This window comes from Colius striatus, chromosome 14 (genome assembly GCF_028858725.1).
Source record: "Colius striatus isolate bColStr4 chromosome 14, bColStr4.1.hap1, whole genome shotgun sequence".
NCBI lineage: Eukaryota > Metazoa > Chordata > Aves > Coliiformes > Coliidae > Colius > Colius striatus.
Window position 1 is genome coordinate 3,149,215 of NC_084772.1, and position 12,269 is coordinate 3,161,483.

Here is a 12,269-nt window from a genome sequence, read left to right on the forward strand (position 1 = left end):
GACCCAAGCTGGGTGAAGGCGAGCATCCCTGCCAACACAAAAGGTATTAACAACTCAGCACAGGCACTACCTACTTGTCACCCAGGACAACTAAAGGAATTTGTGATCTTGTCTGGGGATGCAGGAGAGCCTTTCTTTCCCCTCCTAGTCATAGCAAGAGGATAAGGAATATGGCATACTTCCCCAGCAGAGCCTCTGACCACAGATTCCACCATCCACACAAGATTTTGTTTGCAAAGTAGCTTTGCCCTTCACCTGTTCACCAAACACATCTCCTGACCCACAAACACAGCTACACCTTTGCAACATCCTCCCACAGACGATGAGTCTCCCCCAGACTGCTCCTCTCCAAGACAGGGGGCACAGAAAGCAATGTCCCTCCAGCACATGCATGGCACACAGCTGGCACTGACAAGCCTCATGCTATCAGAGGTGCCCAGCTATTTCTGATGAAGGCATGGCCCCCACCACAGAGTAAAAGAAGGGAGAAGGGACCCATCATGCCTCTCATGCCCAGATGTTTTATGGAAATCTCCTTGTTGTTTAACTGTAGCAATACAGGCAGGTTCCCTTTCAGGAGGCCACAGCTGCCCAGGGCTCACCCAACTCCTTGTACACCGTTATTTTTATCCAGCACACAAGCCTCTGCAATTAGCCAGGGGTCTGCAAAGGGACCAGCCATTCTCTGGGCAGAAGTTTCAGAGCAGTCTAGCTGTCAGCAGCCAGGGTACCAAGACTGTGCTCTTCAGGGCTACTTCAGAAGCGGGCCAAAGTCCCAAACAGTTGTATACAGCCTGTTCAAAGCCTGCTGTGGGGCTAAAAGAGGCCCCATGGGCTCCTGCAGGAAGGCTCCTGCACAAGTCAGTGTCTACTTCATCTTTTGAAAGAGAGATGTGTGCTCCCCAAACAGCACAAAGGGGAATGCAGAGCCAGGTAGGGCTGGGGCACCCTGGGAGGACAAAGGGGACAGAGCAGAGAACCTACTCCCACACTGCTGCTGAACTGGTCAGGTCTCCTGCACACAGACGTCTGGCAGCAGCTCCAGGTGAGAGCAGCTTTCAGCTTCCTTTACCCCTCCAGGTGGCTTGCACAGGCCTGGGAGCACAAGATAGCTGTCTGCTTTAGCTCTGAGTCAGATTGTACACTGACAAACCACCTAATTTTAGCTCTTTGAGGGCCAGAAAAGTGGCACTTTCAGAGGCTGGTGTAGGAGTTTGCAGCATCCCCATGAAGAGATGTGGAAAGCACTAAGGAAGCACACAGAGTCCCTCTCCCATTTTCCACTTCTGTGACTCTGGACAGAGTCAGGGGCTGTTCAGACCAGAGCCAACACTTGCTAGCCAGGTCCTGCCCAAACTACATAACCATTAGCACACAATTTTTGCAGCTCAGTTATGGAGGTGACAACTGAAAGCTCTCAGTGGGTTCCCAAGCTCACAGCACAATGCAGGCAGTTGGTGGCTCCAAGTATACATTTGTAGGAGCAAAGGGGGAATGGGCTGTCTTAACACAAGAACAGCTTAGAGCCCAAGCTAATGCCACCTCCCTTTCCTACACTGTGCTCAGAGCTCCGGATTTCCAAGCTGAAGAGCCCAAGTGCAGCTCAGTCCATCCCAGCTGGAGGCAGTGAGGTGATTCCTGTGCTGTGGCACCGTGCTCACACCGCTCATCTGAAATTGCAAAGTGGTCTTTCCTCCCTGTCCCACATTGTGGATCCATTTCCCATACAAGCACATGGGAGACAGCTGTAGCCAGCACTTCAGTGGGTGTTTAAAAGCCCCTCTTGACTGAGGCTGACAACAATGCTGTGCTTGTTCCCTGGCACAGTCTCGCACTGTCTCCTTGCAGGAGCAGCTCTGTGCTCTTGCACAAGAGCTGCGCCTTCCTCTGAGTTGGTTTCATTGCTGAAGCCACTGCAAAAGGCTGCTGTCATCCAGCTCTGCTGGCAGGGATCTGTGTGCTTCAGCTCACCCAGGACCTCTGACTGGCAATTTTACCCTCAGGAAACTGCTCTGGGTGCTCTGCAGCCGCAGCTGAGACCCGGCCCAGAGGGGAAGCACAGCAGAAGGCAGCAAACACCGCCATCGGGAAGGATGGGGGGCCAAACTTTGGAGTTGAAAAAGGTTGGAGAGGGGTTAGTACACCAACTGTTCTGAAAACTTCAGGGGTCATAACTTCAGACCCATGTCCCTTTTTGTCCCCATCCTCTTCCCCTTTGTTGGATGTGGTTTTCTGGAGCTGCAGCATTTACTTCTCAAGTGCCTGATGAAGCAGCACTGCAACTTCTAACCCCACAAGAGCGGGGAAAGGGTGCAAGCAGAGTTAGGAGGCAGGCAGAGGAGCTCTGCCTTTGAGTCAAGGCTAGCAGAGTTCTGCTTATTTTCAGTTGTGCAAATCAGGGAAAGCTCCATGCTTTTACCACTAGGACTCAGGAGTGCTGGAAGAAACACAGCACAGATGTTTCAGATGCCAGATAAGGACACGGTCTGACCCAGGGGAAGTTGTGCAAGATGTATGCTAGCTAGACATTGCACTGCAGCAGCCAGCAGCTTTTAGGAAAACACCCCCACACACTCCACATTAGTTTAGCATGATCACTGCTGTAGTCCTCAGCACAGGAAGCTTCCTGTGTCCATAGGGACTTCTGAGGGAAAGGAGAGCCCAGGAGCAGGCTGTGGCAGAGCAGTGCTCCAGGACCTCCAGTCCCTGCTAACCAGTGGATGCCTCTCAGTCTGCTGCCAGGCATCTCCTCATCACTGGACTGGGGCTCACCACCAGCTCCTGTGTCCATACACGTGGCTGTGCAGGTGCCCCATGGATTAAGCTATGCCCTGAAAGTACAGCTTCAAGAATGGCACACTATACTCCCACCAAGCCACCAACAGTGAAGCCAATTCCCCTTTCCACTTGGCAGCCCACAGAAACACGGGAAGCCATCAAGAGCCCGCTCAACACAAACCTGTGCCTTCAAACCACTGACAGATGTTTGCTTAAAACAAGTTTTGTCAAAGCAAAGGGCTGAGTGCTGCCAGCAGCCCTGGGTACCAACAGCAGCATTTCAGGAGAGAACAAGCTCACTGCCCATTAGGAAGACAACAACAAGTTGTGTGCAGCTTAAGAATATTTAAACCTTTACTTCAGATCACAAGTAAATTAGGCCTTGGCTTCACAAAAGCACATCTTGGTTTAACTAATTAATTTGATAATCCCCTATTTGCAACCCTCAGGAGACATTCATCTTCTAACACAAGTAATTACCACTAAGTGGCAACCTCTTTGTGAGGCCCAGTCTGATTAGGGGAAAAAAAAATGTCTTAAGCCAGAAATATAATCGTGGTGTGATTTCCCAGAAGGGCTGGAGGAGAGACTACATAACAACAGCTGGTCACACTCACCATTTGAAGGAACAGCAACAACTTCATTATTAGGTCTCCAGCTACACTCCAAGATATGGTTCAGTGCCACATGCAAAGCTGGCATGCAGTTAAGCATCATGAGGCTTTACAGGAGATGTTTTATAGGTACAGAAGTTAGGGAGGTCCCACTTTGGACTCTCAAATACCCATATTTGCCCCAGGGTGCAGGGAAATTAAAAAGCCTCCTGCAGGACATGTGCAAGCTTGTAGTGTGCAGTCAGTCCCACTGAGAAGCAATCCAGGCAGGGGAATGCCAGCCGTACAGTCTCTCCACAAAGATAGGATGGCACACTTTGATGACAGTGTCTTCCCCAGACAAGCCAGTTGGACTCAAACATATGCAAAGCACTTGCTAGTCTCTAATGCCTGCTCCAGGCATCCCCAAGGTCTCAGCTCAGCACTAGCAGTGACCAATGCTAGAGCCCACAGGACAAAGTCCTGCTTCTGCATACGCCCCAGATGCCTGTCTCACACTGAGCAGCTTTAGGCTCCTTTCACTTTGTGCAGTTCCCAGAGGGGGACATGGGTGGCCCCCAGGCCTCGGGAAGCGGCCATGCTGTGTGCCACTCTTGGGTCTACACCTCTACAACAGCATCCTTCAGAGACTTCTCCGTATGTGAAAGTCACGAGCACAGCCAGGGCAGGTAGGAACAGGGCTTGGATGGAAGCCAGGCCTGCTGTCTCGATCAGGTACCCTCCAGATAGGCACATTTCTCTACGGCACACACCCACCAAAACATTTCCCCACTGGAGTGGGCTTCCCTGCTTGGGTGCTGGGTCTCAGCATCTCAGTGCTCGGAGCACCAGGCTGATGTGTTGATTGACAGGACATGACACCCTGGAGAGAAGACGCCCCCCAGATCCCCTGATAGCCTGGAACAGAGACCTGTAGGATGCAGAGCCAGGCAGAGGCATGCAGACCCACTTAAGAGCTTAAATCCTCGAAGAGAAGCTGCTTGTTTGTCTCCCTAGAGTTTAGGCATTGCCTGCCTTTTCTGAGGACAAAGTGCTCTTGGCTTAGAAATCCAGCTGTGGTTTCAGGACTGCTGCTTCAAAACTCACCATCTCTGACCAGAAGAACAGATTTGCTTTCTCTGAAGAGCACTCTAAAACTGACACATGTCTCTCCAGATCCCACGTGTTTAATGGCAGAAGACAGTCATCTGTTTACCTTCCCTGCTGGCAGTGGTGTTGCATGCTGTTTAGTCCCCACAGCACATGTTTACTGTACTCTGAGACAGCAGGCTCACCTCCGAGCCAGACGTGCCAGCGGGCACCTACGCCCGTCCTGCCCCAGCCTGGCAGCCGCCTCCCTGGCTCCTCTCCCCCAGACAAGGGAGACATGGAGCACAGGGTCCCAAAACTACTGCAAGTGCCATCCTCAGTCACAGCTGCCAGGGCCTGCTGCTCTGTCCAGGTCTGCTTGACAGACAGACACCACCTCCCCACCATGTCTCTGAACCACCCAGGAGCCCTCTCCCCCCGCTTTTGTCCCTGCTCTGTGCCCAGCTCACACCTGAGCAACCAGCACCCACAAGACACTCATTTAGCCCACACCAGGAGACACAGATACAGCCCTCAGTGGATGCATCCCAGGTAGGTACTGAACACCAACAAAGGCTGGGGCACACACTTTTGGGCTGCAGACCCATTCTTTCTCTCTCAAAAGCAACCTAAATCCAAGACTGGTATTCCCCTGCAATTATGCCCTGCTAGTAGAGAGGGCTGACAGCTCTATCCTGGAGCAGGGACATTCCCCACCACCCCCAACCAACCAGTCTCTGCCCCACAGTTTACAGAGCCAGGGCCAGCACCCAGGTCCTACCTGGGGAGGCAGCCAGGGAGAACAGCACTTTCTTCACTCTGCTCCAGGAGCTCTGACCCTCAGCAGTGCTATTCCCCTTGAGTGCACGCTCTGCCAAACCCCCATCCAGCCCCTCGCAAACCCCACACTTACAGCCAGCACTTGCAGAGCCTGTGCCCAGCAGATCCCAGCAGATCTTGCAAACCAGTCTCCCATGGCAGAGTCTCTCCAGAAGGAACAAAAGCTCCCACCTGCCTACAGTTTGCTGCTTCAGATCAAGCAGGCAGAGAAGCAGCTGGGCTAGCTCAGCACTCCCTGGGACACAGCAATAGCCCCAAGGTGCAGCTCCAGCTGTGGGCATGCAATCAGTGCTTTATACAGCTGCATGGGCGGTCCCTGGGACCAGCTCTTGTTGCTTGTGGCAGCTGGGCTGTGTTGCCCACTGAACTCAGTCCTGAGAGTCCAGAGGTGCTCCTCAAAGTGTTCTTAATCTCGCTAGTATTTCCAGCAGCCTGAGGATTTCCAGCCTCTGAGGAAGCAGGGCAATGGCATCCTGCTCAGAGCTGAGTGGTGGTCTCTCCTGGTACAGTAGAGACCTGCTTTGCCCAGCTGGTAGTGAAGGAGAGAGATCTGGTTCCTCCATCTGAGTCTCAGCGGAGCAGCTCCGCAAGGCTGCGATTCTTCAGGAGTGTTGCCTGGGGTTGTTGTGGCCCAAGTGCAGGACGTGATGCTTGGCCTTGTTAAACCTCACCCAGCTGGCCTCAGCCCATCACTCCAGCCTGCCCAGGGCCCTCTGAAGGTCTCACTACTGTTGCCTGGGGCCAAGTGCTGAGCAGTGGGACGAGTGGCTCTGGAGCTGTGGGGCTGACAATCCAGCCATCCCTGGAACATCCTCTCTGGGTAACCTACTCCAGCAGCCCAGGCAGAGCCAGCAGTCCTCTGTCCTCAGAGAGCCCAGGCAGCGACTTCCTCACCACTACCGAGTCCTTACCAGCCTGTGCACACTTTTCGTTCCTTTTCTTTAAAAAAGGCTTTGGTTTGGGGTCATACTTTGTGCCCGACAGAGCAGTCCCTGCCTGTGTTTGGTGCTGCATGACCATCTGAGGCAGGGCATGAGCTGGAGGCCCAGCGACAGCACTGGCCACCCACATTTGCACAGCGGGGTCTTCCAGGAGGCAGGGACAGGCTGCCCGCACCCCACAGCCCCCCTCGGGAGGGCGGCGGAAAGCTGAGGGGAGCGGCTCAGGCGCGCCGGGCCCCGACGGCTCCCTCAGGCGCGGGGCCGCCATGTTGGCGGCGGCAAAGCGGGACGTGCTTCGGAGCGAGGCGACACCTGCCGACCGGCCCGGCCCCGCCGCCACCGGCCCGGGCGGGGGAACGGGCTCCGTGTGTGGGGCTCCTCCTGCCCCGCCGGCCCCAGCCCGGGGAACGGGCTCCGTGTGTGGGGCTCCTCCTGCCCCGCCGGCCCCAGCCCGAGGAACGGGCTCCGTGTGTGGGGCTCCTCCTGCCCCGCCGGCCCCAGCCCGGGGAACGGGCTCCGTGTGTGGGGCTCCTCCTGCCCCGCCGGCCCCAGCCCGGGGAACGGGCTCCGTGTGTGGGGCTCCTCCTGCCCCGCCGGCCCCAGCCCGGGGAACGGGCTCCGTGTGTGGGGCTCCTCCTGCCCCGCCGGCCCCAGCCCGGGGAACGGGCTCCGTGTGTGGGGCTCCTCCTGCCCCGCCTGTCCCTGCCCGGGGACCGGGCTCCGTGCGGGGCTCCGGCCTCACTGCCACCGCCGGCCCCTGCCCAGGGAACGGGCTCCGTCTGCTGGGCTCCTCCTGCCCCGCCGGCCCCGGCTCGGGGACCGGGCTCCGTGCGCCAGGCTCCGCCCGCACCGCCGGCCCCGGTCCGCCCCCCGCAGCGGCGCCGCGTCCCCGCCCGGGCCGGGGGCTTCTCGCCTCTCACGCCCCCGGCTCCCGGGGCTGCAGGCGGTGGGCTCCCCAGGGCCGACGGGCGCACGGGTCCCGCGGTTTCGGGCAGTTTTGGGGCAGTTTGGTTGCCTTTGGTCAAATGACACTCCACGTGGAGCTGGATTTATGGACAAATCCCGGCTACTTTTTTCCCCCACTCTTTATTGTGTCTGTAACCTGCTGTTTGCTTCAAAAGCTATTTTTGCTAAGGGGAAAAACATATATATCAAACATTTACAACAATTCTGTTCCCTAATAAGAGAAAACAAAGACTGGAGCAAGCCTAGAAGGGGTTGCTTTCTCCATAGATAGGAGATGGTAGGGATGTCTCCTATGTGTATCTACATGCACATATGGGGCAGACAAGAGAATAACCTGTGAGATGGAGCTTTCTGAGGAAGCAGGCAGGACCCACAGTGTTCAGGAGAAATCCAGAGAGGGTGACCCCTGCAGGAGTGATGCTCATGTAGTGCCAGCACCAGCCATGCCTAGAGAAGGGCTCTCAGGGCAGCTCCAAGCCCACGATTTTCCTGTCTGCCTGTGAAATGCTCAGAGCCCCAGCACTGCTGGGAACTCACACAGATGTGCATAAAGCCCAGAAGCCAGCCTGCCCCCAGCCAGACAAGGAGCCAAAGCAAGGCTCTCTGACTTCAACACTGGGCTTAGCTGGGCTGCAGGAGGCAAAGGTTGTGCATGGGCAAGAGAGAGGGAAAAGCTGAGAGAGGGTAAGTGCAAATGCAGCAGACCTGTCTGCAAAGCCTGGTCTCTGTTGGGACCCCATGATAAGGAGATGGGGCACCCTGGCCCCCTTCTCATAGGCTGCCCACAAGCTTGGGACAAGCTGTTGTCTGATGTAGACCAGACCAACTGGTGTGGTGACCAGACACTCCCCAGAGCATCCTCCGCACCCTCCCTCTCCAACTAACCCACCACAGGTTTCATTTACCTTTGGGGCAGCCTGGCTGTACTGCAGCAGATGCCAGGAGAAGGAGAGATGAGAGGAGCCCAGGTGGCTTCTTCAGAGATGCTTTCCTTCCCCGCAGCTGTGAGGAACAGCTCTGTCTGGCCGCAGGGGAGACCACAACTCTCAGCTCTGAGGCAAAATCAGAGCCCCCACCATGTGGGCATCCATCCTGGCTGTTCCAAAAGTGTCCCTGGGAGCAGCAGCCCGGCTGCACGGTGCTCCAGGGCAGAGAGTCCCACGGCCACGTTTGCTCCTCCAGGCAAAAGCAGGGGAATCTGAACCATGGAGGGGAGTGTGGATCACCCCACCCAGCTCCTCCTGACCTGAAGATCCCACCGGTCTTGCCTGTCCTCAGCCAGTCCACACTGCAGCTTGTTCCCTCATGCAGCCAGGGTGAGGGGAAAGCCTCTGGGCCAGCCCTGCAGCCTGCTGGGTGGCACAGCCACGGGAGAGGGTCCCTGGCTCCGCGGGGAGCCTGGGGACGCTCGCTGCCGGCAGACGGCGAGGAGACACGGGCTAAGCCAGGGGCCGGGCTCGGCACGCGCCGGGGGGTGCAGCACCAAGCACAAAGGCTCTCCCTCCCATCCTGGAACGCAGCTGAGGAACTGCTGCCCAGCACAAATCTGTTCCTCATTATCCACCCCAGGCTGACGACTGATCACCAGCAGCTCGCTGCACGGCCCTGGCCAGCTCCCATCCCAGCAGCACAGCAACCCCTGCACAACCTCAGCAGCCAGAGAGAGAAAGCATCACTCATAGAGTCACAGAATCACAGAGTGAGGGGGTTGGAAGGGACCTTTAGAGCTCATCCAGTCCAACTCCCCTGCAGAAGCAGCTCCCATCTAGATCAGGTCACACAGGAACGTGTCCAGGTGGGGTTTACAGCCCTCCAAGGAAGGAGCCTCCACACCCTCCCTGGGCAGCCTGGGCCAGGGCTCCTTCACTCAAACACTGACACAGTTTGTTCTTATGTTCAAATGGATCTGTTTGTGCTCCAGCTTCATCCCATCACCCCTGTCCTGTTCCTGTCATCCAACAGAAACAAGGGATGTCCCAACCTCCTGACACCCACCATTGAGATATTTGTAACTATTAATGTGCTCCCCCCTCAGTCTCCTCCAGACTAAACAGCCCCAGGTCCCACAGCCTTTCCTCATAAGGAAGATTCTCCAGTCCCCTGATCATCTTACTGTCCCTGCACTGGCCTCTCTCCAGCAATTCCCTGTCCCTCTTGAGCTGGGGAACCCAGAACTGGACAGAGGACTCCAGATGAGACCTCACCAGATGGCAGCAGAACCTCCCTTGACCTGCTGCCCACACTCTTCCTGATGCCCCCAGGCTGCCATTGGCTCTTGCCCACGAGGGCACATTGATGCTCATGTCTAGTTTATTACCAACCAGCATTCCCAGGGCTCTCTCTGCAGAGCTACTCCCCAGCAGGTCACCCCCAGCTTGTGCAGGGGGTTGTTCCTCCCCAGCTGCAGGACTCTGCACTTGTTGAACCTCAGGAGGTTCCTCTCTGCCCAACTCTCAGCCAGTCAAGATCCCTCTGACTGGTAGCACAGCCTCTGGTGCATCAGCCAGTCCTCCAATCAGGCAGAGGAGACTCCCAGTGAAAGCAGGGAGCAGGGAGGGCTGCTTCACGTGCAAAGAACAGGAAGAATTTGGGAGAGGTGTTTAGTCTGATCTAGGTGGGACCTGCTTTGGCAGGGGGGTTGCACTGGATGATCTCTAAAGGTCCCTTCCAACCCCCCCCATTCCATGATTCTATGATTCTGTGGTTCCAGGTGGGATGGATGCCTGGACAGACAGAGAGGAGCAGGAAGGAGCAAAGAACAGATTGAGGTGTCTCCAAAATGTGTGTACCCAGGTATGATCAGACTGAGCTCATGAATCCTCCTGCATTTGCTTTTCACGCTGCTCTCCATGAACACCTGAGTGTGGCTGAAGGCTCTGCCACGCTTTGTGTTTGCTGGGGCCACGTGGGAGTCAGAAGCTGGGTTCCCATTCACTAGCTTCCCACCACTTGTGCTGTATAGGCCATTGTGAAAACATCACACGAGGGCGTCAGAAGTGCTCCAGAAATAGAGCAGAATGAAAAATCACACAAGGCTCCCTGTGAGTCAACAACGCCCTTGCTGCAGCGGAGAACGTGGAGCTGGCAGCTTTAAGGACATGATCATTCCTCTTGACTTGGTACCTGTGAAACACAGCTGGGTTACAGCTCCATTTTGGGGCTCTCCAGAACAAGATATATGTAGATACATATATATATAGCAGAGAGAACCAGGTTTAGGAAGACAAGGCAAAGAGGGAAGCTACCCATGGGGAGGGCACAGAGAAACCGGAGCCCAGCTCTGGTCAGAGACACACGTGGAAGGACAAGAAGCAATTGGGACAAGCTGCACCAGGGGAAATTCTTGCTGGGTATGAAGAGCAAATCATTCTGCTTGAGAGTGGTGCAGCTGTGGTGTGTCCTGGGACAAGGTGGCAGCTTCATCCTTGGGGACTTTCCAAGCCCAACTAGACCAGACTCGGAGCTACTGCTACTTACTGTACTGTTAGCACCAGCCCTGCATGGAGCCAGGGTTGAACCACAGGCCTCCCAAGCCCCTTCCCAGCCTATGGGCATTGTGCAATGGCAAGGTGCTGGTTTTAAGGAGACTGCTCAGTGCTGCTGCTTAGCTGACTTGGGAGATGGCCAACACCAAGCCTTCATCCCACAGCTCAGATCTTCCATCCAGCTGGTGCCCCTGTTACCAGAGCTGCCTTACAGCCTTTGCTGACTTCACAAGTTCTGGTACCATGGAGAAACTGGAGCATTGGAGAAAATAAATCACTGTGGAAAAAATGTGCAGCTTTAATGGCAGGCTCTGAGGGGAAGCCTGTGTGGAAAATGACAGGTCTGAGGCAGTCAGGCAGCTCTGGGATGAAGTTGCTTATAGGAACAGTCAGAGGGTTGGTTGTATGTTCTGGGTTACAGTCTGACAAGCAGCTCCTTTGGTTTTACTCTGTCTGGAGGAGCAGAGGTTTGGGCACATGTGTTCGTGGTTTGGCCCAGTTCTTGTGTTTTTCCACTGAAGCACTTCAGTATTTTTAGGCTGAGAGCAATGTCTCTGTGCTGTGCTGGAAGGATCAGAGCAGTCCTGTGCAGGCAGGATGCTGCCTGCTACCTCTCCCTGTAAAGTGAAGTGCAGAGATTAGGGTGTGAGAATAAAGACTGACAAAACCCTGTGGGGAAGGATATAGTGGGAGCTGCCATCCCTGCTGACAAGGTGGCTGGGGTCAAGGGTGGGAAGTGGGGGCTGCACGCTCACCAGCTGCTGGCTGGTGGCACGGAGAGCGTGCACACATGTCAGCTGCCAGGCTCTGTGAGACAGCAGCATCCAGCCCCAGCATCTCCCATAGCTGAGGTGTCTGCTTTTCCTCCTCTGAGGACCTGAATTCTGCAGACCCACTGCTGCCAGGGAAACAACTGGCCCACACAAGCAGGTGCAGTGCCAGGACACACGGGCACTGGGGTCTGGCACGCAGAGCACGGCTCGGCCAGCGTGGTGGTGCGATGCCAGGCGGGTGGCAAACGCCAGAGGAGGGAGAGCTGCTGCAGGCACCAGTGCACAGCTCTCAGGGCCAGGAACTGTAGAGGGCCCCTGACAAAAAGGACTTGGGGTGACAGCAGACGCCAGGTTGAACATGAGCCAAACATCCATCATGTGAATCGAGTAAATCGCGTTCCCTCTTCTTTAGGAGTAATGGAGCCAGCAGATTGAGGGAAGAGCACAGCCAGCACACAGCAGCGCCTCATGGGAGGTTCCTGTGGTCCAGAATACCATGAGACAGACCCATTTGAAGCATATCTTTGGCAAAGAGAGAGGAAACATGGCCATGGGAAGACCTGGGCTCCCAGCACTCTGCTGCAATGTGGGGAGCCATGGGACCCCTCTGCCTGCTGGCCCCGTGCTGGCTGCTCCCCACGGCATGGCCCAGTGCCAGCTGCAGGCAAGCTTCCCTTTGGAAAGAATCACACCCTTTCCACAAACATTACAGAACTAGGAAGTCCACTTAGGCACATGGAGCCTGAGAGGGAGGCTGTGGGCTCGGGTGGCAAAGAGCAGGGAGGCACAGGGACACGCTGCCCG